The following is a 20,397-nucleotide window of genomic DNA, read 5'->3' on the forward strand; positions in this document are numbered from 1 at the left end:
CCAGTGCCTCTATTATTGGGATGCTGCCCCCTGGCAGTACCCCACAGATCTGGGTCTCCCCTCCCTGGGGAACCCCCACCCACTATCCCCACCTTGCCTCAGCACTAGGCCACTGCCAGTCACCAACTAGCCCCCACTCCCTGGGGCAGACTGCAGTATAGGCCACTCATCACTGGCAAGGGGGGTTTGGACCTGCTGCCTTGGCCTAGCCCTGGGCTGCCCTCTGCAACCCCCAGTACCCCTTGACCTCCTACCAGGCCGCAGCCTGGGGCTTTCCAGGCTGGAGCTCCTCAGCCTGTCCCCAGCCCTGCTCCACTCAGGTACTCTGTCTCTACCTCCCTGCAGCCAGGCCCTTGTCTCTCTCTGAGTGCAGAGAGAGACTGCTGAGCTCCTGGCTCCCAGCCTTCTTACACAGGCCAGCTGGGGCCTGATTGGGGCGTGGCCCAGCTGTGGCTACTTCCCCAATCAGCCCAGCTTTTAGAGCTGCAGCCCTCTGCAGGGCTGCTTTCAAGCCCTGCCAGGCAGGAGCGGGTGTCCACCCCGCTACAATACTGCACTCCCTGGACGTTCGCAGGGCACTGGCCTACTGGGACAGGACCCATGCCTTCCCAAGCCTCTTTGTGGCCATTGCAGAACAGTCAACGGGAGAGGCCCGCTCCTTGCAGCACTTATCCAAATGGATTTCTGAGTGCATCGTGGAATGCTGTGTGCACTCCAGGGTCACACCGCCCGCCAGGATTACAGCCCACTCCACGCAGGCGCACACGATCACCTCAGCCTCCCTGGCGGATGTCCCCTGGCACGAGAGCTGATTTGTGGCGACCTGGCGTTTCATCCACACCTTCACCGCATGCTACGGTATCGACTAGTGGGCAGCCACAGACATGACCATGGGGTAGGCAGTCCTAAAGCAGGCCTTACCTATCATGGCCTCACACCCATCTCCAAGCTGATCACTGGTCCATACTCACCTGCATTTGGAATACATATAGGGACTATCACTCAAAGAAGAAGAGGAGGTTACTCCCCTGTAACTGGAAGTTCTTTGAGATGTGTAGTCATAGGTGTTTGAATTAAAGGTGTTGGGGGTGCTGCTGCACCCCATGGCTTGAAGTGGTTTCCATCATATATACAGGTTTACAGTTTGGTTCAATGGCTGTCAGTATCCCCACTAAACAAATTGTTCCAGCACCCCTGTGTGTGGTTCCTATTTGTATTCCAGTACCCACCCACCGTCCCCTCTGCTGAGGACTCTCTATATGCAGTGGTACAAGGGAGACTGGGTAGAAGGAGACTGAGGTCGCCTCACCTCGCATGCCTCTTCTAACCTTGCCTGGAGCACATGGTGATGTAGGAGGGCCGCGCAGGTCAATGGACACGGCTGCTGAAAACTTGGTGCATGACGCGCATGAACACCTGCATTTGGAATACAAATAGGGACCACACATCTCAAAGAACTTCCAGGTATGGGTGAATAACCACCTCTTCTCAAGTTTTTTGCTGAATAAGGGAGAATTTCTTACAAAGCACATTCATACTTATTGTTTCTGATGAATAATGAATGAAATCAAACTGCACCTTTGGAAAATATATGTAGCTGTTATGACAAAAATATACTCCACTTTTAAAAATAGTCATTTCCCCCATGTGTTAATACTTCTGGGGTAGCCTGACCTACATTAATGGTTGTAAAGAGCTTTGCAGATGATAGCACTGTATTAGTGCTAAGTATCACCGTAATTATTACATGTGTGCAATAGACTATATGAACACAGGCAACTTCTGTTTGGTTGCATAGTAATAGTGGTAGCATATGGCTGGAAATACACAGACTAGTTCATTTGAACATGGTGCAGTTTGAACCGTGGTGACAGAGCCAAGATGGAGCCAGGAAAAGCCCCAGGACTCAGGGGCGGCTCTAGCTTCTTTGCCGCCCCAAGCACGGCAGGCAGGCTGCCTTCGGCGGCATGCCTGCAGGAGGTCCCCGGTCCCGCGGATTTGGCGTACCTGGTGTCGAATTGCCGCCGAATCCACGGGACCGGCGGACCTCCCGCAGGCATGCCGCCGAAGGCTGCCTGACTGGCGCCCTCGCAGACATCGGCAGGGCGCCCCCCGCAGCTTGCCGGCCCAGGCACGCGCTTGGCGCACTGGTTCCTGGAGCTGCCGCTGCCAGGACTGCAGCTGTTTTAGGCTCGCGCCTCACATGCTCCCATTATTTTTATTTTTTAAGTGCTTCATTGCCCGCCTCAAACCTATGAGGGGCTTGAGTTGAGCTATGGAGTCATTTTTCTCCCTCAAATCCTTATTATCAAAGTATTCAGTGCTGGTTGCATAGTAATAGTGGTAGGATTAAGCTCCAACTGAGTAAGGCTTAATTAAGAGCAATAGGGACCTAAATGGGCTATGTTATATGGATGCACAGAAGCACTAGAATAAAAGCAATCAAGGGCCTCTGGCATCATTGCATTCTGTGATCAGTTCCCCTCTCTGTCGTCATGTGAACATCTGTAGGCAGACTCTGAGAAAGTGGACATCAGTAGAACAAAAGGATCTGCAGAAAGACAGGCCAATGACTCCCACTCCTGCAGTGTGATTCACTTGTGCTGGCCAGAGATGCAGATTTCAAAGGTCATGTTCTAACCCGGATATGTCTTGCATTGAAGTCCGTAACACGATACTCTGGCTAGTGTCTTCCTACATCTTTTAAAAAAAATATGTGCATATTTGTTGTAACCTTGCAAATCACGAGGAGATAATTTCACTTTGAGTTGTCAGTTTAACCCTTGGGACCCCATACTGCCTGCCAAATAAATGCTTAGGAGAACGAATGTTGTCACACACACACCATCTATGTATATAGTTTGAAGCACCCAGTTGATTTAAAAACAAGCAAGTACCATAGGCACAATGGCATGAAATCTGGAAAGAATGTCCTGCCTATATAGCTGTGAATTTACTCTGAAAAGCTTAATACTCTCGGGGCGGGTGATGGGCTTGAGTTTCCTTTGGCTCCTTTTGGTAATATTTTTCCAGCAATATAATAACGGTTGATTTATTCTCCCTTTGAAATGTTTTACTTAGTCACTGGTTTATAAGGCCCCTTTGCTGCCATCAGTAGCACATAAAAGAGGGAAGGGGTGAGCCTCAGGGAGCCTTGACTCACTCCTGAAATCTGCAGTGTTGGACAGGTGGTGATATGGCTCAAAGGAGATACAAAGAAGAGAACAAATCCACCCGTCTACCCAACATAACAGAGCTCTAAGTGTTCTGCCCCTGCTGGCATTAATCTTCCTGTCTCACTGTTGCAATATGCTGAATCCACTCAACAGGTGCCAGGGCCTCCTGTCAATTAAAGAGGCCGAGTGCCCCCTAGAGAAGAATCGACTCCGCAAGGTATAGTGATGTGAGGGACATGCAGACTGGCAGTAGCAAGGGCTGTGAGAGGATGGGTTTTACAGAGGTGACCTGGTCTTTGGGGTATGTAAAGGCAGCCGTGAAAGATTTGTCTCTCACCTTAGATATATTAGGAGTATTAGTTCTTGTCTCCCCTATCTTTGCTGGAGAACCAGAGAACTAGAATGGGAGCTTTCTAAGACGTTAGGTGAAGGGCCAGGGTGTTCAAATCTAACACAGGGTTTGTCTAAATTAAGAGATGAGGGTGAGATTAGGCATTAGATAACATGTGTTGGCTGACCCCAACCTAACCAAGAACTTTCCCTCAGGTTAGATGCAGATTAGCTTTAGGGCTGACTTTAATGTGGTAGCTAACCATGACCACTCTACTAATCTAGGCAAACCCAAAGAGAACTTTTCTCCCGAATGTATGTTTGTCAGGAGTTTATAAAATAGGATAACAAGGATAATTTAATAATGCTTATAGGTGCTTTTCATTTGTAAATCGCCAAGCATTTTACAAAGGAAAGGAAGTATCATTATCCCCATTTTACAGGGGGTGGGGAGAGGGAGAGGGAAATGAAATGACTTGTTCTGGGTCGCACAGCAGGTCAGTGGCAGTGCTGAGCATAGAATTCAGGCACCTCTGGCTAGTGCCCTGTCCATCACACCATTCTGTTTCCCTCAAGAAGACCTGGTATTTCAATGTGAAAATAATCAGGAGAAGAATAACTTTGAAGGGGTAAAAAGTATTCAGGCCTTTTATAAGGCCGTAATGAAAGAACTAAAAAGGCGTATCTGGAAATTTTTTTGTAAGTTACCTTTTAACATGAAATCTTTTTGTCAGCCCCAGATTTAGTACAGAGATTTCAGAAGTAAGTAGAGAGCAGAGCAGGGATTGTAAATGTCCCTGGTCCCTATAACACTTCTGGGACCTGGATCCACTTGCGTGGACCACCCTGTCAAGATATAACCAGGGAGCTTTGTGAACTGCTGCTGTTTTACGCAGTGGTCTGTAAATGGTGGTGATGTGGCTCACCGGAGAGCAATTGTGAACATTCATGAGAATATGGAAGCACTGCATAGAATTTAAAACTATCTTTATTCTGTAGCCTGTAATTCCTGTGACTAAGTCAAATAGATAGAGTTTTGAAAATCACAAGGAGCACCATAAGGCCTAACTTTGGAATATTTTAAATGAGCATTGCTATCACAGAGGGGTCATCCTAGCTTCTTTACTCCAATCTTCGTGCCTTATCCACGTGCTTAAAAATATAAGCAAAATACCTACCAGTGTCTTCCTTTAGGTTCCAGTCATGCATTCCTTGCACATGCAGAACCTACTGTTTAAGTCCATTGAGAGTCCTGGGTGCAGAGAGTTGCTGATCATGCCCTTAAGGACATAAAAGCTACTTTGTTATAGAATAGCAAACAGCAAAATGCTGCTATAACAACGTCCATTGTAGGGTCAGCTGTTAGGTTTGATCGCAGGATCTCTGTATCTAAAAGCATGAGTCTTTGCTGCTTGAAGCTGAAAGGCCAGCCCTTTCATTGTGTCCTTTTTGCATTTGCATGACTTGGCTATGACCTAAAAGATGTAATGTGTTGATTGCTTTAGGGGCTAGCAAGGCAGGCCCTTGGTAAACTGTGCCCTGAGAGGACCTGCATAGTCTTTCTCTATTTAGACACTCCTTCATGTAAGATTAATTTATGGCAGTTTTTAAAGTGTATTTCTCTTATGATGAAAGATTTTGCTGTCGTGTTTTCAAAGACTCATTTAACATCTGAGGATTGGAAAAAAAGCCAACCCTCATTCCTGTTGTCTCAGATTGTCAGCCAAGCCTGAGTGAGGTGGAACTTGCCTCTCATCCCAACCTTTGATTGTAAATATTCACCTCTAACTCCAGAAATGCCACCTTTTGCATGTGTACCCTGGAGAATTGCCAACCTTGAGGCCAGCCCTGGGCTTGGTGTTTGCGTGCAAAGTTCTAGCCTTAAGTATTGTAAGCGTCCATGGTGCAACTGCCCTCCTGGAAAGAGAGGGTTATAATGGAAACTTAAACAGACCTGTAACTACCATGCTATGAGCAGTACAATACCACTATAATGTCATGTGAAATATTGTAACTTCTGATTATGTTTTAAGAAAAAAAGTGTTACAGTAAACTGACATTTTCCTCTTGGTGTTTGACTATCATCAAGAGGTTTTGGTTTGTGGTTTTGGTTTTTGATGGAATGAGATGAGGGTGCTTTCTATATTTTGCCCTAGAATAACTCTTTAAAATTAATAAATTAGAGATTTTAGAAAAAGGAAAAAGTGCAGGTCTGCATTTGGGAGAGAGTCAGGGGTCGGTTATTCAGTCTGCATCAGAAAACCCCCTCCAAAAGGACCCCCTGCCAGTCACTTCCTGCCCACCCCTACACCCTTACTCCCTCTGGGCATGAATCACCTTGAACTTTCCCTCATGGTCAGCTCACTCTATTCCAACCTGCTCCAGACAGGCTTTACCTCCCCCCCACTCTCTCCCCAATGGCTAGCCAGGCTTGGTCCCTTTCCTCTTGTCTGACTCACAGCTGTGTCAAGGCTCTCTGACCCATGGGATCTAGATGCTGACTTCTTCATTTATGCCTCTTCAAGGAAGTGAGTCATGCAGTGGCAGTTGATTTCCAGGCCACTGTTGTATAGCTTCATGGCTGTGCAGCAATGGAGTTATTCAGAGTTTCCAGTAAAATGTCCCATGTGAACGATAGCTGTTGCCCTTGTCCATGTGGCTTTCCCTGCTCTGTACCAACCCACTCCCTCATCTACGATTCACCATCAGCCCTCCACCCCCATATCTGTGTTACATGCCAGTTTAACTCTAGATTTCAATTCTCTACAGTATTTACATGTACTGTGGAAGTTCAGGGAAACATTTTTATTTCCAAGAGAATTGAGTGTTTAGAACTACCACTACCCACCACTCATTACAACTACAGGTGTGTCTGAAATAGTTCAAGCAGTGCCAATTACACTGCACATTTCATCTTTATGCTACGTGCAGTGTAATATATGCGAGTGCTGTTAAATGCATCACCTCATTTCATAGTGCATTTGCAAAGAAAGTGCAATTTTATTGAACATTAGGATTGAATTCTTAACTGACTAATCAATTTCAGTAGTAAGTTAAAATACCTAGTATTAATGGGCAACTGCAACCATTAATCAGGGTTAAGGTAGATTAACCGTTGTCTGCATTTATGCTAATGGTACTTACATACCATAGATTTATGGAATTCCAGAGTGCAATTCATATTTTTCAAAACATTTGGTAACACTTTAGCTTTGTACTTATTGTTTACTCCACCTACTCTTGCACACCTCTTTGGAAATGTAAAGCTAACTGACATTTGCTTGGCGATGACACAGCATTACTGCTTTCCCTCCCCCTCTCCCCCCATCCTCCCATTGGTTTCATGTCAAAAGACATGGAAAGGGTTAATTTGTTCTAGTATTTGACTGCTTAATTTGATCTGGTGTGTGACTAAACCAAGATAAATAGAGTGTTTTAAATGAAACTATTTAACAATCTCTGGCAGTTCCAGAAATCGGAAGGCATTAGAAAAATACAATTAAAGGAGTTTGGGTAGATGTAAATAAGAAACACTCTTCAGAATTCACCAGCCAAATTCATTTTGCTTTTCAGTGTTTTATCACAGTAATTGGTTTTAAGCCAATGAAGCAACATTTCTGTTTATTAAAAAAAGAAAAGTCTCTCAAGCTGCAAGACCTGCATGGTTTTGTGAGAGCATTTTTCCTGGTGAGTTTTATTGGGGTATTTTTAAAACTGAAGTCTGGATTTCCTAATTTTTTTTAGTACATATTCTTCAATTAGTTGATTACCATAGGTTGTCCCTGTACTCTGGGTAGCCCATCAGGATGTCTAATAGCTGGATCATATTGATTGTCCTTCGGTTAATCTTGTCTGGTATTTTCATTTATCAAAGCCAAAATACATGTAATTAACTCTGAAATGATATAGCTCACTATAAAGTGATTTTGCTACTGCCATAGAGATAACTTAGTGTAGATTGTACTAATACGAAATGCAAGTTGAAATTAAATTAATAGTATCATGTCCATCAAGGAGTAATAATTAAAAAAAAAAAAAAAAGTAAACTACTACAGAGAAAAATCTTTTATAGTGGCAAAAAATAAATGTTATCACCAGGCCTCTTATTGGTTACATTTTAGGGTTTGCTGCCTCTTGAGTCTTTCCCATGATTAAGGCTACGTTTTAGTCATGGGGATTTTTAGTAAAAGTCATGGACAGGTCACAGACAGTAAACAGAAATTCACGGCCCGTGACCTGTCCATGACTTTTACTATATACCCAACTAAATCGGGTGGGGATGGGGCGGGGGGAAGAGGGGCAGCCCGGGAAATGCTGTGGGTGGTGGCAGGGCTGGCAGACTCCCTAACTGGCTCTGTGCCTGCCTGGAAGTGACATCCCGCTCCCTCTGCTCCTAGGCGGAGGTGTGGCCAGGGGGCTCTGCATGCTGTCTCTGCCCCGAGTGCCGGCTCCGCAGCTCCCATTGGCCGGGAACAGCGGCCAATGGGAACTGCGGGGGCTGTGCTGGCAGGCAGAGGCAGCGCGCAGAGCCCTCTGGCCCCTCTGCCGAGGAGCCAAGGGATGTCGCCACTTCCGGGGAACCCCCCGAGGTAAGCACTGCCCAGAGCCCTCCCCCCTCCTGTGCCCCAATCCCCTCCCACACCGAAATTCCTGCTGCTGCTGCTGGGGAAAGGGGGTAAGGTGGCCCGAGACTGCCCCAGCCGCGGCCGGCGCAACTGGTCCCGGGGCTCCCTGAGCTGCTCAGGTGGCCCCCGGGCCAGGCGCACCAGCCGCTGCAGAAGTCACGAAGGTCACGGAAAGTCATGAAATCCATGACCTCCGTGACAAACTCGTAGCCTTACTCATGATCTGTATCCAGTTAATGGCAACAAGATTTTTGAGCAACTTTTTTTGGGGAAAACTCTGTAACCTTTAAAAAACTTTACATCCAACCACTCCATTTCTCTTTTTCTCTTTCTGTGTAATGCTGGAATAGCTATCTGGAGGAGCTGGGTTCTTTGTTGTTTAGGGGATTTATCATCTTCACTCTGATCAACTACTGTACATCTTTGTTAAAAAGGAGAAAAATCTCCCATTCCCATTCTCTGCCTTCATTCTGTCTGTTATATGTGCCTTTCTGATTCAGAGACCTGCAGGTGCTGGTGATCAGTGGGTGATTAGCCTGAGTGAGGATTTCAAGATCAGCGGCTGCTTCATTGCAAGGGCACTGAGGCCTGGTCTACACGTAAAAATTAAATTGACCTAGCTACGTTGCTCAGGGCTGTGAAAAATTTCACCTCCCGAAAAACCTTGCCTAGTCTTGATTACCTTATAGACAGCCAAAAAAGAGAAGAAATATAATTTCATAATCATTGCACAGAATTTCCAGCATTCCCAATTTCAGTACTTTCTATGATGACATAAATTAAAAATAATTATTCTTTGAGTTAGTTTGCTTACTCCTTCAGGAACAGGAGTTATTACTGTGTCAATAGCGCTAGGTCACAGCCGCCTCAAATTTTCCTTAGGCATTTTGTCATCAGTCATTAATATTTGCAATGACTCCAAATTATCTTGTAGTTTTAACAAAGGCATCAGGGAAAAATAAGTGCTTCTTGGTTAGATGGCCATAAATAAGTAGATCACAAATAAAGAGCCTTTACTTTTATTATGCAAAATGACTGTGTAGCTGTTAATGGAATTTAGTTGATACTATGATAGTTATACTTTTGCAAGCTTATGGAAGAGCTCTCCCATTGGGCTATTTTGACAGCTCTCTATAATAATATGGGAGAGTGATGTGTCTAACAAGGTCTCAGAGAAAAGATACCTTGTTTGCATTTCAGAACTTGTAATTCAATATGTTTTGCAATGGAAAATAACATGGGGAAAATGCCTTCCATCTCAGTCTACCATTACATCTATTAAACATATGCATAGCATGCTGCTGCTTGAACTGAGTCAATGGGACTCGTCTCAAAGAATGATCTCACTCAGATCCCATTGAGTAGGAACTAATTTGCAGTTTTTGAGAAGCTTTTTCTATTGCCGTGCACAGCATTGTACTCCATTAGCCTGTATCACAGTTCATTTTGTATTGTATCAGATTGTGTTCCACTCTATTTTATACCAAAGCTGTTGTGCGAGCTTAAATATAGCAGGTGCTGCCTGTCCATTCTATAATAACTTCGTCCTACTGTGTGGATTTTAAGATGTATTATGCTCTTTGCAAGGGAAGGGTACAACCTAAAGAATCTCAGTCCCGTCTTCCTCCATCTGCATTTCCAACCTGATTACGGCTGTGCAAGGCAGAGCGCCGGTGTGTGGTGTATGATATTTTACTGAAATAGATCCTATTTTATTTTTAAATTATCTATAGATATGTATGAAACAATAACTCTTTGAAAAATGCATTAATACCATGTACAATGCAGTTAAAACAGTAAACACATTGTAATCTGTTTGGATTTCCATATCCATAAGCAGCTGGAGGTGTCTGCAAAAGTGGAGTAACCAAAAGTTAAATATTAGACCTCTGATAAAAGGAGTAAAATAATAACAGAAAGTGTCTGCTACTTTAGTACCTGTGTAAGAACAGGCCTAAATCCTTAGGCCCAGAACCTGAGCAATATATAGGCCCATTACACTAGAGGAGCTCTTCACTGGTTTCAAGTCCAAGTCTAGTAGGAATAGGCAAGTGTTTCCTGCTCCCTCACAGGGCCTCCACCTGTCTGCCGTTCTGCCTTCCCCATGTGGACACCACTCGGCGTGTCTACACTAAAAACTTAAGTCGACTTACGTTAGGTCGACTTACAGTCACTGCAGTTACTGTGGTGGTTCACATCCACGCTACACTCCTTCTGCTGGTGGTGCGCATCCTCACCAGGAGCACTTCCACTGACTTAACGGAGGGCGGGGAGTGCTGGGGTTGAGAACCCAGGTTCTCAGCTCCATGCAGCCGCCCCCCCCGGGCTCTTGGCTCCCTGCGGGGAACCTGGCTGCCCCCCTGGGTTCTCGGCTCCCTGCCAAGAGCATGGCAATTCACCGGGCTCTCAGCTCCCCTCCCGGAGTCAGGGTGGCTTCTGGGATCCCAGTGGGGAGTGGGAAGCTGGGTGTGGGGATCCAGGGCAGCAGCCCGGCTCAGAATGCGTGGCCAGGACTGTGGGGGGCAGCCTGGCTTAGAGCGGAGAGGCAGCGGGCAGCAGCCCATCAGAGAGTGGGGAGCTGGGAGCCTGGGGACAGCCTGGCTTGGAGTGGGGAGCCCGGGCAACCGCCCAGCTGGGAGTCTGGACCCCCCCCCCCACTCTCCTGGGGTGAAAGCCCGAGCTGTGAGGCTTTCTTGTCAATTTCATGGCTCCAGCGTGGAGACATCTAAACAGACACTGTGTCGCCCTAATTACACCGACATAAGCCCTGTGCCTCTCATGGAGATGGAGTTATGATGTCAGTGTAATAATAGGGCACTTCCATCACCAGGAGCAAGGCTGTAGTGTGTACGCTGACGTAATTAGGTCAATGTAAGGTGCCTTAGGTCGACCTAACTCTGTAGTGTAGACCAGGGCTGAGACTGTTGCAGCCTGGTTGCTGGGGTGACCTTTGGCAGGACAGAACACAGATTGGGAAGGCTCAGTCAGGGAAATTTGTGGGGCTCTGCCCTGTATCTTATTGCCTTGTGAATTGGGGGAAATGTGAATGAGTCCATTGTCCTCTCCAATGTGTGTGAGGGTTTGTAGACAGAAAATTCTCTCTGCAGTTGAATTATTTGGCTGTTGTTTAGCTCGTTTAGCACTGGGATGTCACAGCTCCTGTTCTGGAGGTAGGCAGGATAGCTACAGAACTAGTTTGTTCCATGGCTGCAAATGATCTGCGGGCTTCCCCTCTCTCTTAGGATTTGTGTAGTGCTCTGCAGCCTCATAGGGATTTGGTCATGGGTTTTCTATCCTCAGACTGATTTGCATACTTGGGCAGGAGACAGTTCCTACGCAGTCAAGATCTGCAACACTTGGCAGATGTGAACCTTCTATATTGACAGGGGGGTCAGGGAACATACGCCCCTTTGTCCTCATCTGATACTTGATGGAAGTGGCAGTCTTGGCCCACTTTATCGTGAAGAGTTCCATTCTGACCCCCACGATACTTGGTGTGTGCCTTGTGAGTTCCACTGCTTCGGAGAGACAGCTGCACTGGGGTACCAGTTAGGTAGCAGTCTGAGCCATGTATCTGAGGGCATGTTGGATACCCAGGTATGGAATGTTCTTTTTGCCAATAATCTGAACTGAGATTCAGTTTTAAGTTTTTCTTTTTCTTTCGCGTGTGTGTGTGTGTGTGTGTGTCTCGTTTTTTAAAGCCAGCTTTTATTCTTTGCTAATCCTCAGAAGCAGTCCAAGAAATGACATTTATGCATATTTCATAATGTGATTTCTGTAGGCATACGGAGCAAACAAATCAATTTCTCAGCAGCATGCTGTTTAAAAGAAACAGCAACAACCTGTGGGATAAGTTGCAGAAGCTGTTAAAATTAATTATAAATGGCAGAAGATATAACGTAAGAGGGAAAAAGTGCTAATGTGCGAAGAATAATAAACATTCAGTAGATAAAAAGGAACTTTCTGTCATCTGCTTATTTAAACTTTGTATATTTATAAGTATCATAACATGTTAAAACAATGTATTGCTTGCTAGCAACAATACGTTTACCATTTTATTTTGGTTTTGTAAACAGCCTCTTCCCATCTCAAATACTAGCTTTTGCCTAGTCCAGTATTAGAGTTTGTTTTTCAGTATGTTCATGGATAGGCCTTAATTGTTGTCTCAGCTACACCTGCGTACAGCAGAAGTAACTGCATAGGAGACAATTTGGTTACACCAGTATAGGAGAGAGGGGAATCAGGTCAGTCTATTTAGCATAGGGGATGGTTTTTGTCTATTATTTAGCATAAGGGGTGGTTTTCGTCTAGCAAGGTCTCAGAGGAGAAATATCTGATTTGCATTTCAGAATTTGTAATTTAATATTTATTGCAATGGTGTCCTCCCTCATTTACAGTCCATGTTTTGCAGTACATTGTTTTGCCCAAACCAGCTCATTTTTGCCAGCAGAATGGGTGTAACCTGTAACTCCTTGAAAAATTAAGCTAAGTGGAACAGCTACATATCTATTTCAGCTGAGGTGCAATTTGCTGTTTATGGGATAATGTCAAGTACTGGTGTACTATACTTCCATTATTTGTAATACCTTCTTCGTTTAGCTGGAAGTATGTTTGTTTGTTTTTTGTCCTATCTCTTTTGGTTTTGTGTTATGCATTTGATAAATATTCTTGGTTTTTATCCCTGTTTCTAATTGAACATGACATTAAATTAACATGATTTAATAATATTTTACATATGTCTATAGTGAAAGGTTGTAAAGGATCCCAGAGCATTTCAGAAGCTGTGTGTGTGCTCCAGCATTGAAATACAGCCTCATCTAAATGAGGGGAAAGAGGTCAGCAGTCATCCAGCTTAGTGCAAAAGAAATTGTTCCTAGGTACCTTTGGGCAAATCCATCCTCTTTAAAAACAAATGAACAAAAGCACTATAGGCTCTTTAATATTCATATAGAGCAGGCTGGACCACAGATATTAAAGTTTCATTGTGAAGAAATTCCTCCCCACCAGGCAGACACACGCAGCAAACTTCCATTTCTGTTCCTCAGGAGTGGTGGAAATAAAGGGCTGAGTTGCCCTTGATGGGATTTGAATATGTGGTTTCAGGTGCTATGGGTACTACAAACTTGATTGTGTTAAGTTACCTATCTTACTAGCTTTTTATTATCCATTTCCTTGTTGGAGCATCCACAATGTTGTGATCACTGTGTTGGGAATAAGATTGTCTTGAGGAAGCTGGTGGGAGAAGAAGGGATGGGATCAGGCTGCTTCTGTGTGCAGACCATCTTTTGTTTCAGACATGCCCTCTGTGTTCCTAGGTTCTTCGTTCCTATTGTTGGCCTCCATCTAAGGCTTTATAGAAGAGAAGGCTACCGTCTTCACCATTCTTGTCATCTTTCTCCACCGCATCTTCTCTAGAAGGTGTTTCCAGGGGTCCGTTAACTTTCAGTGCAGCCTTTTGATCGCACTTTAACCTCGATCCTGCAAAGAGAAACGTAAGCACAAACTCGTGTGACGCCCCATCAAGGCCTAGATTTGGGAGTGTCCTTAGTCTTTCTGCTTTTCAGACTGATGGATGGTGTTGTGGAAATGTTGATCTGAATGCCTGGAGGTGGAGAGGTTACTGGCTCTGGTGTGGGAGTGTTGCTTATAATTCTCAGGTGAACATTCAATGTGTGTCTGCTGAAAGATCAGGGGAACGGGGGAGGGAGGGGGGCTAGGTAAGGTGAGCTGTTATGTGATTCTGATCAGATGGAGGTGTGCGAATCTTTTTCTGTGGCTAGATTCAGAGTTGAGTAGGTAAAGGAGGAAGATGAGGTGAAGTATATGTTTATATGTAATAGGTCCCATGTGTGTTAGAAAATACACCTGATTGGGAGGTCTGGTTACAGAATAGTAGTACCTAATATGATTAACACATTCTGGAGCCAGAACCAAACCATAGCTTCCTGTCAGTTTCTGGGTGAAATTTCAGATGTTTGGTTTTTGACCTATGACTTGGGAATTGCCTGCTTGAAACACAACCTCTCTTCCTGTGCAGTTGCATGCAGTGGAGATTCTGGAGCTGTTTTGCATTTAATTTTTTTAAATTAAATTTAAAAAAAAACTATGTTAAAAGAACATTACGGTTGCAAAATCAGATACTTAAAAGTTAGTAAATGTCAAAAGTTAAGTTGCCCATGCAACCTTAATTCAGCTTCCGTGCATGAAGGTCTTTAGATAGTTTCTCCAGACATCACTTAGAGAGTTTGTGGCAGAGGTAGGGATAGAACCCAGCTCTCCGGGGTAAAATGGATGAATAGTGCCTGCCTGCTTCCTAAGGCTGGGCTATGAGGTGTGGCTCGATAAGGGCTGTGAAGTGCACACCGGTTAGTGGAACAGCTGATACTACAACTCATGGTCTTCCTGATTCCCTGCCTCTCCCTACTCCAGGGGGGATAAGGGAATAGCAGTGGCTGCTGCTGTGGCAGCCATCAGTCCAGAGCTCTAGCTCTGTGCTCATCATACAGAAGGCTCCGTGGGGCCTGGGGGTGCGCTCAGTGCAGAAGGAATGATGAGAGAAGAAGCTTTACTGACCATGTGCAAGTGATGATTTTCAGAGGCTTTTAATTCTCAAATCTTGGTGGCTTTGCAAAGGGGACTTCTTGGACTGTGCCCCATCAGACAAATGCCTGCTCTCCAAATCATGGAGGTGCTAGAGCTCTTTGAAGATAGTTAAAACAGTTTGTGTCTGGCAAAACTACCTCTTTCCCGTCCTTCTTGGAAGCTGCTAACTTCTTTTCGCTGACACTTAAAAATAAAATTCAGCCTGAGGCAGAGAGCCAACATAGAAAATATCCCAAATGGTTAAAAATTTGGCAGAGTTATAAGTAACTGAAAACAGGAGCTTACGATGGAAAGTATTAGGCAACTTTAACTATGTAGGTGTTGCTAATACCTGTAATTATTTATCAAGCAGCCTACATGGTGGGATCAGTGGGTTTTATGTTTAATGTGTTTAAATGAAAATGTTGTAATTGTGTTAACAAATCCTCCTACAGCCCTGCGAAGTCCATGAAATCACATTCCTCGGTTATATGCTTCTGAAAGACTCTTAGCTACACAAGGTCAGGCCATGTTGTGTTAGGGGAGCTGGTTACACTATATTTTATGATGTAGACTGGACCTGAGGCTGCCACCTGCAGAGTGCTTTTTATTAAATTTTACTTGGTTTGTTTTTTTTTTTTTTTTTTTTTTTGGCAGGATATTCTTAAAGCTAACTGCTTACTTGGAAATTTGGTGTTGATGACTCATCCATCAATTTGGAACTTTGTTCTTATTTTCAGGTTTTCTGAAGGCAGAGTTTGTTGGGCAGTTTGTTCTTTAAACATAAGAGAAATCTCATCTGTGAAGGTTAAGGAAAGGGTGGAAATTAAAATATTACAGTCTATTGGCCTCAGGGCTGAATTTTGGAGTGAGTTTATCAGGGGCTGGCAATACGGCTGAGCTTTGCACAATTCATTGCCAATGACTGCACAGAGTTTGGCTTTCTGCAGGGACTGGAAAATTTTAGGCCAGGTCTACACTAGAAACGTTAGCCAGGATAATGATGTCGGTTAGGGGGTGTGACTTTTTTGCAACCTTTTTTTATCCTGGCAAAAGACCATGTGTAGACACACCTATAAAAGCGTTTTTGCCAGTACAGTTTATTTTGCTCAGGGAACTGATGTACGTTATACTGGCAAAAGCACATTTTTGCCAGTACCAGCTGTGTGTACAGTAGAAGGGCTTGTGGGTATAGCTATACCAGCAAACCTTTTCTGGTACAGACTAGACCTTAATGTTTGAACTCTCACCAGTATGCTCCTGGACATCGAGAAACTTCAACGGTTGCAGCTCCCTAACAACATAAAATAATTACCACTCAATCTTTGTGTGCAGGTTTGATTCTCTTTGGCTGCATCAAGAGCAATTCTATTGAAGGTTCAAGTTAATGGCGTTTGCATTTTTGTAAAATCAGGGTGAATGAGAGCAGAATCAGGCCCAGTGAGTTTAACTTTCTGTAGGAGTGCATCTACTCTCGAAAAATGAGTATCCATATTGCAACCAAGTCCCTTATCTGACATAAATGACAATGTAGGTAAGGCAATTCTCAGATTAGATCCATGGAAAATGTTCAGAAAGCAGTTCTTAGGTGTAACTTCCTGCACAGGAAATCTAGGCTAATGAACTTTAAAGCTTTTTAAATGAGAGCCTTCTCCTTGCTGTGCAAAGCAACACTCTGGGTGGGCAGCAGTAGGGTTACTCTGATAAAGGCTAGCGAGAACACCTCCCCATCAAACAGTGGAGAAAGGACAGGCCCCTTACATCTACACTCCGATTAGACACACACGGCTGGCCCATGTCTGCTGAGTCGAGCTCCTGGGGCTTTGGGTAAGGGGCTGTTTAATTGCGGTGTAGATATTTGGGCTCAGGCTGCAGCGTGGGTTATGGGACCTTGCAAGGTGAGAGAATCCCAGAGCCTGGGCTGCAGCCCAATCCTGAACGTCTACACTGTAATTACCAGCCCCTTAGTCCAAGCCCTGTGAACCTGAGTCAGCTGGCATGGGCCACCCACGGGATTTTAATTGCAGTGTAGACATACCGTTAGAATGAATGGCGTACAGAGTATTTTTTAAGATACTAAATTGTTCAGTGTTCCAGCCAGGATTGTATTGCAGGGGTTAAGGTCCTCATTAAACTAGAGGAGTTTTTCTAAATTAGGGCTTGATTCTGCCCCCACTGAATTCTGTGGGAGTTTTGCCATTGAGTTCAAAGGGAGCAGGACTGGACCCTTTAGTGCATGTGTCATTTTAATGTCGTCTCATTTTGATAATTTAGAAATCAACAGGTTTTTTCCTGGAGGTGCTGTCCTGATAATGCAGTGTCAAAAATGGTTTATTTTTGTCTTTCTGTAGTCTGTCCAATATAATGTGACACCTGTTTTGTAACATATGTCATTTGGTGCTAACATGGTCTCACTCTTCTGCTCATTGCTAGAGGCCTATGCAATCTGAAGAAAATTCAGGGCCAAATCTCGCAGACACTAATGAGTGTACTGAGGGGTCCCGTTAACTTGAATGAAATTATTCACACATGTAGGCACTATGGCCCCGATCCAGCCATGCATTTAATCCCATGCTTAACTTTAAACAGGAGTAATTCTGATGTCCTCAAATGGGACTACTAACGTACCTATAATTAAGCACATGCTTAAGTGCTTTGCTGGATCAGAGCCTATGTTAGTTAGCATTTGCACAGTCACATCCTAAATGTGATCAAGCACTGCTGATCCTTGATTAGCTCATATTTTCTCTCACTATGACCCAGTCAGTAGTGAAGAGTGCAAGTAGTGTCTGTATCCTGACCCATAAAAGAAGTGAGGGGTTAGGAGAAGCTGCATAGCAAGGCCACTTCACATGAAAGGCTGTTAGATTCAGGTCACTGAGTTTGGACTGCTGCATTTTATGACAAAGTCTAAAAATGCAGATTTGTAACAACTTATGTTAATAAATTCAGACTGCTTGAATTTCACACTGAATAATAGCAGGAATTATCAGAGATGGTGACTTATGAGATCTGATTGAATGTAATCTTTTCTCAAAATTAAACTGATAAAACGATGTCATATCACAATATTTTTATTAACATTCTTTGATACAAAAACTATTGGACTAAGGTTTTTTTTTTTTACAATAAAATGAAAGTAATAGAATGACAAATCAAAAATATTCAATGAATTTTTAAAATGCAGTGTCACATTTTGAATGCAATTTTGTGACTATGGAGAGCTGAATGCAATACCTTTTACCCTCAGGCTGCCCACTTTCATACATTAAAAATATTCTATTTAAATGCAGATTTTTATTTGCTATCTGGCATAGCATTCAAGGAAAACAGATAGGAGAGAAGGCAGAAATATGCATCTGTTAATTTAATTATATGTTTCTTATGACCTGTAAAAGTATGGGGCTTTTGTTAGTGTGTGTGGAGGGGATGTCAAGTGTGTCTATTTAAAAAAATGTGGTATCACAGTTTCTAAAGAAATATTGGAAGGGAAATGTAAACAAAATACTTACAACAAACCCTTAAGTAAAATTAATAAACTTAGATCTATATACGCATAGACGCACATGCAGTGTACTTAGTATATGTGGCTTGATCTTCCACACGTGCATGGGGATAACTTTGCTTACTTGAGTGAAGCTACTCTTGTGCCTGTTTGGAGGGCCAGGTCAGGGTTTTGGAACCAAGGGTCAGATCCTTTAACTGCATCTGTGAAGTGTCTCATTTAGGGCTCTGCACAGGAACAGTGGGTCCAACCATGTGGAGTCATTTGCAGGATCAAGGCCTAAACTATATAGAAAGATTTAGATTCCTTTACTGAATTGGTTTCTTCTCTGCCTCAATCTGAAAAATACTACTTTGGAGTCATCAGTAAAAGGAAAATAGATGGAAGATTCTTCAGCTTTCCCTTTTTTTATTTTGAAAGAAGTTTCCCAATTTTAATGCTTGTTGCATTACATTTAAGTGGATTTTGACTTTCATTTGGTTTTGTTAAAATAGATTGAGACGTATTACTGGATGAATTAATTTTATTAATGACAAATGAACTGGCTTGTTAGAGTAACCACTCTGGAAATATAGGGATACACTCCATGAGGCAAAAGTTATGATTAAATAGAATGTTGAAGGCCAAAGATGTACCTTTTGCTATTTGCTTGACCTTCTACCTTGCTAAGAACAAACTAGGTCACACTTGTTTTTAGTATTGTTTTCCTCTATTATTTAGAGTACTAGAATTCTGAAAACCCAGTATTAGTTAAATGTCAGTGTCAATGATGGTTGGGTTGATTGCCAGTAGAGGATATCAGATTATGTTTATTTGTTTTTCATTTATGATGATTTTGAACTGTCTGGAACCATTAAGTTGCACAATAGCTAACCCCTGTAAACATATGGTCTGACTTCTGTTACTCTTTGCCTTCCTCACACCCCTCTCCTCTGTGTCTACCAATGTGAGATATCCCATCTCCTAGAACTGGAAGGGACCTTGAAAGGTCATTGAGTCCAGCCCCCTGCCTTCACTAGCAGGACCAAGTACTGATTTTGCCCCAGATCCCCAAGTGGCCCCCTCAAGGATTGAACTCACAACGCTGGGTTTAGCAGGCCAATGCTCAAACCACTGAGCTATCCCTTCCCCCCATATGTTTGTACAGTGTGTCGTAGAAAGAAGCCCTGATCCTTGGACTGGAGGTTAGAGGAGTGTGTGTGTGTGTGTGTGTGTGTGTGTGTGTGTGGTGGGGGGGGGGGAGAGGGTGTCCATAATCCTGACTCCAGTACCGACTTGCTGTGTGAACTTCTACAAGTTGAAATCTCTCTAAGCCCCGGTTTCTTTCCCTCTTAAAATAGGATAAATGAGGCTTAGTTACTTAATAGTGGCGGTGTAACTGGCATAACTAACTAATGACTATCGAGTGCTGTATGCAGAGTTGTTGTAGCCATGTTGGTCCCAAGATATTAGAGAGGCAAGGTGGGTGAAGAAGTATTTTTTTATTGGACCAACATCTGTTGGTGAGAGAGAAGCTTTTAAACTACACAGAGCTCTTCAAAAACTCTTCTCCTTGTCTCTCTAATATCAAGTGCTAAGGCAGCACACATTATTATTAAGCCCATACAATAGGAGTAGAATGCCCCAGTTCTGGGCTCCTTACTGCTGATTTCTCTATGCCGTGTAGCCCCTTGGGAGTTTTTTACAGTAGTACTGGTCAAGGTTTGGCACAAAAGAAGCTTTTTGAGCATTTTATATGCTTCACTGCGAAGAATTTTCAGTTTCCTGAAATTTCACAGGAATTGAAATTTATGATGGTGTGAAATCACACAAAATGAACAAATAGAAAAAAATTCTGTTTTGAGAACCAGCTCAGCACAAGTTTTACTGTAGATGTATAAGTATCAAAATTGTTTTCTGCATTACTAGTCTGTACTTCTGTAACAGGAAGACGTGGTAGTAAAATTATAGCGACAATGGAAAGTGGGAATGTTTTGGCTTTTACCTTATTCTAAAAAATTCTTATTGTGAAGAAAACATTGTTTATGTCTAATATTCTGGAGAACAGTTTGCAAAAATAGGTAAGTGCTAATAGCTTCATTCTGCCATTTGCAAACTCAGATACAGGGAGTATGTTATTTAAGGTCACACAGTGAATTGAGAGCAGATCTTAAGTTGTCTGATCACGAGCCTGAACTCT

General features: G+C 43.5%; 1 protein-coding gene across 25 annotated transcripts in view; it reads left to right on the forward strand.

Annotated features, from left to right (window-relative positions):
• The window catches only part of CTBP2 (C-terminal binding protein 2), a 226,210-nt gene that overhangs the window by 38,225 nt on the left and 167,588 nt on the right, over positions 1-20,397 (forward strand). For 5 of the 25 annotated variants that reach the window (XR_010589515.1, XR_010589518.1, XM_065553539.1 and 2 more), the window contains exon 2: positions 13,447-13,623. The exons of the other annotated variants lie outside the window; for them this stretch is intronic. The gene's annotated coding sequence lies outside the window, so the exon portion shown is untranslated. The remainder of the gene's footprint in view (positions 1-13,446; positions 13,624-20,397) is intronic. 25 annotated transcript variants of the gene reach the window in all.

Source organism: Chrysemys picta, chromosome 7, assembly GCF_011386835.1.
Source record: "Chrysemys picta bellii isolate R12L10 chromosome 7, ASM1138683v2, whole genome shotgun sequence".
Lineage (NCBI taxonomy): Eukaryota > Metazoa > Chordata > Testudines > Emydidae > Chrysemys > Chrysemys picta.